The sequence below is a fragment of the Equus caballus genome, chromosome 1, assembly GCF_041296265.1.
Source record: "Equus caballus isolate H_3958 breed thoroughbred chromosome 1, TB-T2T, whole genome shotgun sequence".
Classification (NCBI taxonomy): Eukaryota; Metazoa; Chordata; class Mammalia; order Perissodactyla; family Equidae; genus Equus; species Equus caballus.
Genome location: NC_091684.1, coordinates 40,710,149 through 40,724,247, shown reverse-complemented (window position 1 = coordinate 40,724,247; position 14,099 = coordinate 40,710,149). Strand labels below are relative to the sequence as shown.

At 35.4% G+C, this 14,099-nt stretch overlaps 1 protein-coding gene across 3 annotated transcripts in view; it reads right to left on the bottom strand.

Annotated features, from left to right (window-relative positions):
• Positions 1–13,385, bottom strand: part of LOC100071694 (lipase member K-like) — a 40,424-nt gene extending 27,039 nt beyond the window's left edge. For 2 of the 3 annotated variants that reach the window (XM_070262490.1, XM_070262496.1), the window contains exons 1-2: positions 13,267–13,385; positions 6,755–6,882 (exon numbers count right to left, since the gene is read on the bottom strand). The gene's annotated coding sequence lies outside the window, so the exon portion shown is untranslated. The remainder of the gene's footprint in view (positions 1–6,754; positions 6,883–13,266) is intronic. The other variant, XM_070262492.1, reaches the window with a different exon arrangement.
• Between the last annotated feature and the right edge of the window lie 714 nt (positions 13,386–14,099).

Here is a 14,099-nt window from a genome sequence, read left to right as displayed (position 1 = left end):
TACAGGCTAGGAGAGAGTGGAATGACATGTTCAAATTTCTGAAAGAAAAAGTTTCAGCCAAGAATACTCTATCCAGTCAAAATATCCTTCAGATAACACAGATAAATAAAAACTTTCCTGGATAAAAGCTAAGGAAGTTCATCACCACAAGATGCCCCCCACAAGGAATGCTCAAGAAGGTCCTCATACCTGAAAAAAAATAGGAAAAGGGCTACAAAGCCCTGAGCAAGGAGATGACTAGGAAGGCAATAAACAGAAAATGGCAGCTCTCTCTCAGATCAGGTTAGTAAACACTTAACTTTAACATTAAGGATAAAGAGAAGGAAAACATAAACATAAAAATAATCTCATAATTTTAACCAAAAACTCACAAAACAAGATCGAATAAAAACAAAAATAACTTAGAAGTGGAAGAGAAAAGTGATGAATTGGCATAGTCCAAGGAAATATAAGTCTATCGGAAAATGGACTGTCTCATCTATGAGACTTTTTATACAAACCTAATGGTAACCACTAAACAAACAATTAGAACAGGGAGATATATGATAAACAAGGAGAAAATGAAGAAAACCATCATAGAAAACTATCTAATCAAATTGGTAGTCTGAAATACACAGGATGAGAAAAAGAGAAAATGAAGAAGAACCAGAAAATGGTTAATAAGACGGCAGTATTAAGCCCTCATATAGCAAGAATCACTCTAAACGTAAATGGACTGAATTCTCCAATCAAAAGACACAGAGTGGCAGGATGGATTAAAGAACAAGAGCCAACAATATGCTGCCTCCAGGAAACACATCTCAGCTCTAGCGACAAACACAGGTTTAGAGTGAAGGGATGGAAGACAGTACTCCAAGCTAATGGCAAACAAAGGAAAGCAGGTGTAGCTATATGTATATCAGACAAAGTAGGCTTCAAGACACAACAGGTAAAGAGAGACAAAGAGGGGCATATATAATGATAAAAGGTATGCTCTACCAAGAAGAAATAACACTTATAAACATATATGCACCCAACACAGGAGCACAAAAGTACATAAAGCAACTATTAACAAACCTAAAAGTAGATATCAACAAGAACACAATAATAGTAGGGCACCTCAATACTCCACTTACATCAATGGATAGATCATCCAGACAAAAAGCCAACAAGGAAATAGCAGAATTAAATGAAAAACTAGACCATGGAGTTAATAGATATATACAGAACACTCCATTCAAAAACAGCAGAATACATTCTTCTCAAGTGCACATGGAATATTCTCAAGGATAGACCAGACATTGGGAAACAAGGTAAACCTTAATAAATTTAAGAAGATTGAAATCATATCCAGTATCTTTTCCAACCATAATGCTATGAAACTAGAAATCAACTACAAGAAAAATGCTGGGAAAGTAACAAAAATGTGGAGACTAAACAGCCAATGTATCATCAAAGAAATAAAGGGAGAAATAAAAAAAATATCTATAGACAAATGAGAATGAGAACACACGATACCAACTCATACTGGATGCAGCAAAAGTGGTTCTAAGAGGGAAATTTATAGCAATTCAGGCCCACATTAACAAACAAGAAAAACCTCAAATAAGCAATCTTAAACTATACCTAACAGAATTAGAAAAAGAAGAACAAACAAAGCCCAAACTCAGCAGAAGGAGGAAAATAATAAAAATTAAAACAGAAACAAATGAAATTGTAACAAAAAAACTCTAGAAAGGATCAATGAAACAAGGAGCTGGTTCTTTGAGAAGATAAACAAAACTGACAAATCCTTAGCCAGACTCACTAAGGAAAAAAGAGAGAAGGCTCAAATAGATAAAATTAGAAATGAAATAGGAGGAATTACAACAGATACCACAGAAATACAAAAGATTATAAGAGAATATTATGAAAAACTATATGCCAACAAACTGGACAATCGAAGAAACGGATAAATTCTTAGACTTTTACAACCTCCAAAAACTGAATCAAGAAGAAATAGAGAAAGTGAAGACTAATTACAGGTAAAGATACTGAAACAATAGTCAAAAACCTCCTAAAAACTAAAAGTCCAGGATCAGACAGCTTCTATGGAGAATTCTACAAAAGATTCAAAGACCTATTACCCATCCTTCACAAACTATTCCAAAAAATTGAGGAAGGTGGAAAAATTCCTAAGACGTTCTATAAGGCCAAAATCACCCTGATATCAAAACCAGACAAGGAAAACACAAAGATGGAAAATTTCAGGCCAATATCACTGATGAACACAGATGCAAAAATCCTCAACAAAATATTGGCAACACTAATACAGTAATATATTAGAAAGATCATACACCGTGATGAAGTGGGGTTCATATCAAGGACACAGGGATGGTTCAACATCCACAAATCAATCGATGTGATACATCACATTAACAAAATGAGGAACAAAATCCATGTGATCATTTCAATAGATGCAGAGAAACAATTTGACAAGATCCAACGTCCATTTGTGATAAAAACTCTCAATAAAACAGGTATAGAAAGTAAGTACCTCAACAAAATAAAGGCCATATATGACAAACTCACAGCCAACATCATACTCAATAAAGATAAACTGAAAGCCATCCCTCTGAGAACAGGAACAAGACAAGGGTGCCCACTCTCACCACTCTTATTCAACATAGTACTAGAGGTTTGGGCCAGAACAATTAGGCAAGAAAAAGAAAGAAAAGGAATCCAAATAGGCAATGAAGAAGTGAAACGCTCTCTGTTTGCACATGACATGATTTTATATATAGAAAACCCTAAAGAATCCATCAGAACACTATTACAAATAATCAACAATTACCGCAAAGTTGCAGGGTACAAATTCAGTTTACAAAAATTAGTGGCATTTATATACTCCAATAACAAAGTAACAGAACTAGAACTCAAGAATACAATCCTATTTACAATCTCAACAAAAAGAATAAAATATCTAGGAATGAATTTAACAAAGGAGGTGAAAGACCCACGCAATTAAAACTATAAGACATTACTGAAAGAAATCAATAATGACATAAAGAAATGAAAAGATATCTCATCCACATGGATTGGAAGAATAAACATACTTAAAGTGTCCATACTACCTAAAGCTATCTACAGATTCAATGCAATCCCAATGACATTCTTCACAGAAATAGAACAAAGAATCTTAAAATTAATGTGGGGCAACAAAGACCCTGAAAAGAATCCTGAGAAACAAGAACAAAGTTGGTGGCATTGCAATCAAGAATATACACTGGAGAAAGGAAAGCCTCTTCAATAAACGGTGCTGGGAAAACTGGACAGCCACATGCAAAAGAATGAAAGTAGACCACTATCTTTCTCCACACATGATAAGAGACTCAAAATGGACCAAAGACTTGAAGGTAAGGCCTGAAACCATAAAACATCTGGAAGACAATATGGGCAGTACACTGTTTGACATCAACCTTAAAAGGATCTTTTTGAATACCATGCCTACTTGGACAAAGGAAACAAAAGAAAAAATAAACAAGTGTCTTCATCAGACTAAAGAACTTCTGGAAGGCAAAGGAAATCAGTATCAAAATGAAAAAACAACCCACCAACTGGGAGAAAATATTTTCAAATCATATATCCAACAAAGGGTTAATCTCCATAATATACAAAGAATTCACACAACTGAACTGCCAAAAAACAAACAACCCAATCAAAAAATGAGCAGAGGACATGAACAGACATTTTTCCAAAGAAGAAATACAGATGGCCAATAGGCACATGAAGAGATGCTTAACATCACTGATCATCAGGGAAATACAAATCAAAACCACACTTAGATATCACCTTATGCCCGTTAGAATGGCTATAATCACCAAGAAAAAATATCAAAAGCTGGAAAGGTTTTAGAGAAAAGGGGACTCTCATACATTGCTGGTGGGAATGCAAACTGGTGCAGCCACTATGGAAAATAGTATGGAGATTCCTCAAGAAATTGAAAATAGAAATACCAAATGATCCAGCCATCCCACTCCTGGGCATTTATCCAAAGAACTTGATATCAACAATACAAAGAGGCTTATGCACTCCTATGTTCATTGCAGCATTATTCACAATAGCCAAGACGTGGAAGCAATCTAAATGCTCATCGATTAATGATTGGATAAAGAAGATGTGGTATATATATATATATATATAAGGTGGCATACTACTCAGCCATAAAAAAGACAAGATTGTCCCATTTGCATCACATGGATGGACCTTTAGGATATTATGTTAAGTGAAATAAGCCAGACAGAGAAAGACAAACACCATATGATTTCAGTTATTTGTGGAACATAAACTTACAGACAAAGAGAACAGTTTAGTGGTTACAGGGGGAAGTGGGATGGGAGGTGGGCACAAGGGGTGAAGGGGCACATTTATACGGTGTCTGACAAATAATAATTTACAACTGAAATTTCAAAATGTTACAAACTATTATGACCACAATAAAAAATAGAATATTAGAGAAAAGTTTAAAAAGTTGTTAGTCCTTTGAAAAGATTAATAAAATTGATGAGCACCAGGAAGATTAATCAAGTGAAAAATAGTTATATAAAGTACCAGTCTCAGAAATGAAAGAGTGAATATCATTAAAGATATTAAAAACAATAAAATGATAATAATGAAATATGATAAAAACATGCCAATAAATTTGATGAATTAGATTAGCTGAACAAATTCTTTGAAAAACACAACTTTAGAAACTGTTTCAAGAGGAAACAGAACATTTGATTAGCTCTATATATGTTAAAGAAATTGAGTCTGTTTTCAAAAGCATTTCCATACACACAAACAAAAATTCCAGGCTCTAATGATTTCATTGGTGAATATCCTATTTAAAATTTACGGAAGAAATTCTTCCCAAATCATTTTATAAGGAAAATATAAATTTATAATCTATTTAAAATGACCTAAATAGCCAAAACATATTTGCAAAGAAACACACTTAAATGATTACACTACCTGATTTCAAGACTAACTGTAAAGCTACAGGAATCAAAACTGACTGTGTGGTGGGGTCATAAGGACAAATACATAGTTCAATGGAATACAATAATTAGCCCACAAATAGTGGCATATACAAATGGTCAATTGATTTTGGACAAAGCTTCCAAGGTAAGTTAATGGCAAAGAGTCATACTTTCAAAAATCATGCTAGAACCATGCACATGAAAAAACCCCACAAAAGATAAAAGTAAATCATTGGTCTAAACATAAGAGCTATAAGTATAAAAGTTTGGAAGAAAACACAGAAAACCTTTGTGACCTTTGGGTAGGCAAAGATATCTTAGTACACAAATACCATAAAAGAAAAAAAATGATAGATTGGGTTTCATCAAAATTAAAATCTTGTACTATTGAAAAGAGACCATTAAAAAATTTAAAAGTCAAGCCACAGATTTAGAGAAAATATTTGTAAAACAGGTATCTGACAAATAAATTTATCCAGAATATATAACGATCTCTTACAGTTTAATAAGAAGTCAAATAGCCAGGAATAAAATGGATGAAAGCCTTGAACGAACACTTTACAAAAGAAGATTAAAAAATGACTAATAAGTACACAAAAAAGAGGCTCCATATCTTCAGACATAAGGGAAATGCAAATTAAAACTATAATCAGATTCCTCTTGACACTCACTACAATAGCAAGAATTAAAAAGACCAGTTATTGGCAAGGAAGTTGAACAAGTGAAACTCTCATGCACTGCTGGTAGAAGTATAAAATGGTAAATACTAGATAAAACAATTAGGCATCATCTTATAGAGTCTTATAGAGTTAAACATACAACATAAAATGACCACATCATGGAACGTATGTCTACAAAAAGATTGGTAAACAAATATTCATAGCACCTTTGTTCATAATAAGCTCTAATTGGACATAACCCAAATGTCCGTCAATAATAGACTGGATAAACAGGCAGTGGTATATCTATCCAAAGAAATACTACTCAGCAATAAAAAAGGGACAAACTACTGATACATATAACCACATGGATAAACCTCAAAAACATTATTTTGAGCAAAAGAAACAAGGCAAGCACAAAAGAGTATGTATAGTATGATTACATTTATATGAAATCTTAGAAAAAAATCAATACCAATATATCCTGATAGAAATCAGATCAAGGGTGCATGGGGGTTAGGGCTGGGCGGGGGCAAAGAGACATAAAGGAACTTTCTAGGGTGATGAGAATGTTTAACATCTAGGTTGATCTTATGGCTGTTACATAGGTTTATTTATTTGTCAAAACTCTTGACTTGTATACCTATAATGGCTAATTACACTATAATATACAAGTTATACCTCAGTAAAGTTATTGAAAACCGAAAAAGAAGCAACCTCAGTGGTCCAATATCCTTACCACGTTATTTCCATTCACTCCTTTTCTCAAAGCTCAGAATCCCTGGGTGAATTGTCAAACATACTAGAACCTTCAGCTCTCTCTCTCAGAGATTCTGATTATAAGATAAAGTATAAGACTCAAGAGCTGCATTTTTAACCAGTACCCCCAGAAACTACTTGGTATATGTGGTGGAGCATTCCTCGTATCATTTCAGTTCTTGTAATGACGATCAGCATGACTACATTTCATGGAATTTTCAGTAATTGAATATAAAAAGTTACAGGCTGAAAATCTTAGTCAAAAGAAGTTGGTTATCTTTCCAGCTTCCTCATTCCTGGCCCTCTGGAAAAAAATGGGATAAATTTCTTTATTCAAGAGAAAGAGAAATTACTGACCATTGTAGTGTACCACCTCAAGGATTTTCTCTCTCTCTCTCAGTCCCTTCCTCCTTCTCTCTCTTCTTCACTCCTCCCTCCTTCTTCTTTTTCCTTCTTGCTCTTTCTCTCTTCCTCCTGCCTTCCCTCTGTGGCAGGAAAAATGACATCAGTATTTTGGTTTTAAAGGGCTTCTACATAGGACTATTTTCTCTGAGGCCGATAAACGGAAGAGTAAGTGGAAACAGCAGAGATAAATCAGTTTTAGATACCCACAAAGGCTTTAATTAGGCTGAACAGGTGCTATATGTTAACAAAAAGAGGAAAACAAACTGTAGCTCTAATGACTTACAGTGTGGAGTATGGAACAATAAAAACACACTGGTTGGAATAACCAGGATATGACTGCTACAAAAAATACCTGAGGAAGTGGTAGTGTATTTATAGTAAATATCTGTTCACCATTTATGGGAATTTAGGCCATTAACACACAGAACATGGTAGGTACACAATATGGATTTGCTGCATAAATTTGAGAATGGTAAGTAGGTAAGAGAAACTTACTTGCTTTTTTTGCAACATTTATTGTGGTTGTCATTGATAATTTTAACTCTCTTTAGCTGAAAATATTACTAAAGTGTATTGCACATTTCTTATTTAAAAATGGCAAAAACTATGATTTCAACTGAAAGAGTTCAAGGTCGTCATTACACTCACCAACAATCTTACTGAGCAGTAACACATTAATTGTTCTTGCAGAATGCTATCGGGGTACTCTCCGTCCTGAGAAACTGTTCTTAATGTTCTGGGTGGATAATTTGGTAGCCAAGATTATTAGAATAATATGGAAATTAATCAAACCAGCAAATAAAAGATGACAAGTTTCGAAGTTGGAAAATACACTTGACAAAACTCAACACCTCTTTCTAACAAAAAATTCTCAGCAAAATAGACATAGAAATAGAGATCCTCAATCAGTTGAAGGACTTGAACAAAAAATTCTACAGCTATAATTATAATCAATGGTAAAATATTAAATATTTTCACCATAAGAGAGAGACAAACACAAGGATATCTGCTCTTATCACTTCTAGTCAGCATGGTACTGCAGGTGCTGTTAATAAAATAAAGCAAAAAGAAAAAGCAAAGCAACATAGAACAAAAATGCTCAAAGATGGGAAAGTAGAAGTAAAACTGAATTTATTTGCAGATAGTATGATAGTGAATTTAGAAAATCCTAACTAATCTGCACAAAAATTACTAGATCTAATGAGTGAATTCAGAAAAGTACCAGGATACAAGGCCAATATAAAGAAAAGCAATTGTTTACCTTACACTAATGAAAATGATTAGAAAACAAAATTTTAAAAATGAGTTAAATAATATAAAAAAGAAAAACAAGAAATAAAGTGAACAAAAGACCAGTAAGATTGTCACACGAAAATTACAAGACATAAAGAAACCAAAATAAATGGGGAGATATACCTTATTTATACATAAAAGATTTAATATTGTTTAGCTGCCATTTCTCACTTTGAACTATAGATTATCTTCCAGTCAAAATCTCAGCAACCTTTTTAATAAAAACTGGCAAGCGGATTTTAAAATTTCTATAGAAATATGAAGACCCTATAATAGCTTAAACTGTCTTGAAAAAGAATAATAAAATTTGAGAGCTTACATTACTTGATTTTAAGCTTTACTATAGAGATACTGTAATTAAGACAGTGTGGTATTGACAAAAGATTTGAAAAAGATCCATGACAAGAGTAGAGTACAGAAATATACCAAATTATATGCAATCAAGTAATTTTTGACATAGGCTCCAATGCAGTTCAATGAGAAAAGGAAAATCTTTGTGGTGATTATTTCTACTGGAATAATTGGGTATCAATTTTGAAAAAAAATAAATAACCCTGACACGTTTCTCAAACCAGACACAAAAATACACTTGAGATATGTTGCAAACCTAAAAGTAAAAACTAAACTATAGTCCTTAGAAGAAAACAGAAGATAATGTCTCTATGAATTTGGGATAGACAACTAATTATAAAAGAAAAAATATCACAAACAAGACTTCATTAAAATAAGAAACTTATCATCAAAAACATGATTAAGAAAGTAAAAAGGCAATTCAGAGACAAAATGAAATATTCCAATAGGCATATGATAAAGTACTCACATCCAGGATATTTCAAGAAATAAATAATAATGAGACATGCTATTAAATTTTAAAATGGGCAAAATACTGGACAGACACTTCACAAAAGAGGATACACAAAGGGCCAATAAACACATGAAAAGATGCTCAATATTGTTATTCATCATCAGAAAAATGCAAATTAAAACTGTCATGAGCTACTACTGCGTACCCACTAGATTAGCCAACATGAAAAGGACCAAAACCAACAAATGTTGAAGAGGAAGAGGAGCAACTGGATCTCTCATATGTTGCTGGTGGCAGTTTATAATATTACGACTGTTAACAATTCTAGCAGTTTCTTACAACCCTGTGAGATTTCAATTCCACTTTTAGGTAGTTGCTCAAAATAAAAGAAAATATAGGTCTATGTAAAGACTTGTTTGCAAGATTGTTCACTGAAGTTTTATTTATAATAGCAAATTATTTGAAATTACCCAAATGTCCATCAATAGTAGAAGGGATACACAATCATGTTATAGTTATGCAATGGAATGGACTGACACATGCAACAGCATAGATAAATTTCACAAACATTTTGCTGAGTGAAAGAAACCAGACACAAAAGAATGCTTAATCTATAATTCCATTTCTATGAAGATCAAGAAGAGGTGGAATCAATATGTTGGAATAGAAATCACAATAGTGTTTGGCTGATGGTGGGGTTGCAGGCAGAGTTAAAGAGTAAACTTACAGGGTGATGGTACACTCTGTATCTTGACTGAGATGACTGTCAAGACTCATTGAATTGTACACTTAAGATCTGTCCTGATTTACTGAATATAATTATGACTTCATTAAAAAGAAACGGGAAACCGTGTTGCAAAGCTGTTGTTCTCAGTGATTACTAGTGCTGGCATAAATTAGTGCAACTTATTTGGTAAACAGTATTGCTATATATACCAGGAGTTTTTAAGAACATCCATATCTTATGTCCCAGAAGTTCCACTCAATAAATTTATACTAAAAGGATACATTCTCAATTTGAAGGTAGGGTGGATCTTTTTCTACAAAATTGCTTTTATGCTTGTTATTTGCAATAAAAAGAAATTCAAAACAGAGTAAATAAACTATAATACGTTAATTAAATATATTAGCTAATTAATTAAATATGGTAGATAAAGTCACTAAAATGTTAATGAAGACTACATAATAACATGAAGATACATTTATAATATTATGTCAACGGGGAAAAACTGTTGGGAGGAAGAAGTGTATATCCCAGTAGTCTCCATCTAGGGTGTGCAATGACTTTCCAAGAAATAGACAGGCATATAGTTTAAAAAAAAAATCAAATTCTAGATCTTTGACTCCCACATCACACTTTTCCTAAAACTGATATGACCTGAGAATTTCTAGCTTCAATCACGTTCTCCTTTTCCAACTCTAGTTTACCAAGGAAAAGCCTCTCTCTTCTCCTGAGTCTTACTATGGTGAGTTGTCCCAGGTTGCAAAACAGTCTGACACCCCTAACAAAGGAACATTTGACAGTATTGACATTGCTATTAGGAAAGGAACTGTCAATAAAGTAACAATCCTTTTCCAAGGGTGGTCAACCTCTGTGACATTGATGTAGAATGGCAAGTGTCTGCCTTAGCCCAACATGTGGCAACAGCTCTGATCACACCAGATATGCAATAACACTTTTGAATGAGGAAACATCACAAATCAGACAAGCAGTGTTGCAAAATAGAATGGCTCTGGACATGCTTTCTGCTGCCCAGGGAGGGGCTTGTGTCTATATCCTGGACTATGCTCATAATATTTCTTCTACAGTGGCCTCCTTACACACCCATATACGGGTTATTGACGCCCTGTCCACTGACCTGGTCTCCGCTTGGATTCAATCCCTCCCCTCAGTATGGGGAAAAGTGCTCTTTGGCACTTGTGCCTTTTTGTTATTGATTTTGTTCTCTTGCTGTGCTCTCTGTTGCTGTTGTATCTGGTTACAATGCTCCTCTATGTGTCTCTGTCAAGGGACTCTGTGGAAGAATGATGCGATAAGATTGTAAGGGCCGTTCGAACACATGGCAGGTGCAGTGTGGGCCTGGGCCCGCTGCTCAGCAATAACCTGTGTGCCCTATTAGAACCACGTGTCCTTCTGGCCCCCTTCTGGGAAGGACCCCAACCGTCTAGGCAGGACACCCAGCTGTTGGGATTTGTAACAATCTCGGGCCTGGCCACCCCAGATCTTAACTTATCTCATTCAAAGAACATCATGAAGGAACACAGAGCCCTTGCATGTGAGCTACTGTTCCTGGGAACACTGGCCATACCAGAGATAGTCCCTCTTGGCAAGCTCATAGCCTTTATGCCCCTTGCCTATATAAGCAACTCCCTTTCCCTGCCCTGCAGTAGCAGTGTGCAACTCTGTCCAGCTGGCCACACCTGGACACTCCCTGTATGTAAGTCCCAATAAACCTCATGTCTTGTAGGCCATCTCTCAGTCGTTTCTTTGGTCTCTTTGCAACCTATCCTGCACTACTTGCACAACTGGGCATGCAGCCAGATAAGAAGGAAATTATTTGTTGTTGTTAGTGTCTTTGTCAGTAACAATTCCTTAGTGACTGTGTACAGCAGAGTAGAATCCTGTCTGGTCTTTTTGGGCCATCCTCTCACATTCTGGCCTATATCAGGCAATACTCAGCTGCTATTCACAGGGTTTTCATGGTCAATATTTTTCACAAGTGAGTGGTCCTAGTCTGTCTTAGTCTGGAAACTCTGCTGAAACCTGTCCACTATGGGTGACCCTGCTGGTATTTGAAATACTGGTGGCATAGCTTTTAGCATCATAGCAAATGCCACCGCCACAGTATAATAGCTGATAGACGAGTGGTGAGAGCCCCGAATCTTAACAATTAGACCACTAGGGCTGGCTAAGAAATCACTAAACAATAGGATACCCAGGCTTACAAATGTAAGATTTGAGGATTAAGCACCTTTGTGTAAAAGGAAGAAGGACTAGACACTTTTGATAGGATCTTCAAACAGGATTGAGAGGCCAATAGCTCAGCGCTCCAAGCCCAGAGGCAGTAGAAGAGAAAAGAGTTTTAGGATGAATGGGAAATAAAGTGTCCAAGGGAGAAAAGAAAAATAAATAGCAAACATCTAGAGGGCACTATATTTTCATGGCTCTTCTGCAATATTAAGGACAAAGCACTTGACCTCTGAAAGATTGTTGCTTCAAAATTTTAAAAATAAAATAAGGTAGACAACAAAGGAGAAGCTGTGGAAGAAATAATTTTTCCCTCAATTCTTTTACAAAGTCAAGGAGACATGGGATAGGCCAGTGAAGGAATATTAAAGCAAGCTGTCTTAGAGTAAAATGACTCCTTTATCATCATATTCCGATCCCCAAATTTAGTTCCATGCTATCATATTTCTGGTCTGACGCTTTAAGTGTACTAAAGTGATTATATATTTAAACTGATTTCTTTTTTCAGACTTGAAGAAAGTCTGGTAACAACTTATTTCTTATTTCTAGAAATAGAAAATAAAGAATAAGTATATTGTAAAAAACAAAAAACAACAGCTGTTTGGCTTTTATATACTGAATTAAAGGGCAATCATTTAATCTCTCAATGTCTGGGGAATGTTCATCCATTGGGTTGGCTCATCCTCTTCTCCCCAGCCTTGAATGCAGGTCTGCAATTATAAGGGTTGCAGGAGCATGTTACTTCTAAATACCATTCACATTAATATGAACCACTTTTTCACTTCTCACCCAGTAAGGCTATTCATCACAAAGCAACAGCAAAGGAGAATGATGTGTCCTTCACAAAGTCTTAGAAAGGTGTTCATAATTTCCATAGGCAGGAATGTCACTTAGGACAGTGACTCCTGCCAACCACCGGGCCATAATTTACTGCAGATGACCCTGCTCATAACGAAAAATATTCATGCTCAAGGCCATTGAAATGAGACAAGAAAGGGCTTTTTGAAAATGCTGAACAATTTTTAAAACATTATCCAAATGTATAGATGCCAAACCCCAAAGAAAATTCTCTTAAATACATAAAAGTATCTGTCACTTGTCTTTCTTAGGTGTAGATTTATGGTACCTCTTCTCAATGAGATCACATATAGCGACGTCTGCTTTCTAAATGCTACAGTTTTCTAAAAGGGAACACTCACCACAACATGCCCAGAAGACTGCAATATATCTTCTCCATCTGGAGTGGTCACATTAAACTATTGTTATCTCTTGCTTAACTTGACAGAATCAAAACACAACATTCCTCACCAACATGTAAAGTCCTGTACCTCCAAATATTTCCCATATGTCCCTGAAATACCATGACCCGGGCTCCGCAAATAGATCAAAAGTCATTACCCAATCTCTGTAGTCTCTAGGGGTCTGTCTTTCAGTCCTGGGAGCTTCAGATTGATTCCAGCTCCTTCCAGAGGCAGCTGTCAATGGAGCACACTCTGTTCGGAACAGCCCAGGAGATGTTGCAAGCAGAAATTTCTCAACTGGAAGCAGCGTAATTATGTCTTCAAATATAACAGATGCTGCCCACGCAAACTCATTGGGTGAGTTCTTAGCTAGTGATGAAAAAAGAGTGGTAATGAACTAAAATTCCTGCCAAGCCAGTTCCCAACTTCTGTGTCTCAAAGTTTAGGGGAATTTAGCTTCTCAGCAGAATATAGACTCTCCATTCAGAAAATAATTTTTACCCAAGGATGGATGCAAAGATCCAGTCACACAAGCACCTCTATAAAATGCCTAATCTCCCTGCATCATCCAACTACAACATCTGTAATGCTGTTCACTCCCAATTACTGCTTTGGCTTTCCCAAATTTCCTCAACCTTGTTATGTAAATTGGGGATTAAGACTGGCAGGAAAGGCAGAAAATGTATCCAATTCCTTCAACTGAAATCTAGAAAGATAGCGTCTCATTCAAGATCTCCAGGTAGTTTAAAGGCAAAAAAACAGACTTTTTCCTTCTCTCTAATCAGTCTCTTTCTTACACCCTATGCTGCTCCTGTGTCTGCACTGGGGGGAGGTTTGCTGTGAAATAACCTGTAAGGAATTTCAGAACTGCATAGACTTCTATTTTCTGTTTTCACAATTATGAGGATGCAGATCTAATTTGGTTAAATTAAACCAACCAAACTTCTAAAATGATTCCCAAACTAACATTTTACGTGTTTAAAAGTCATC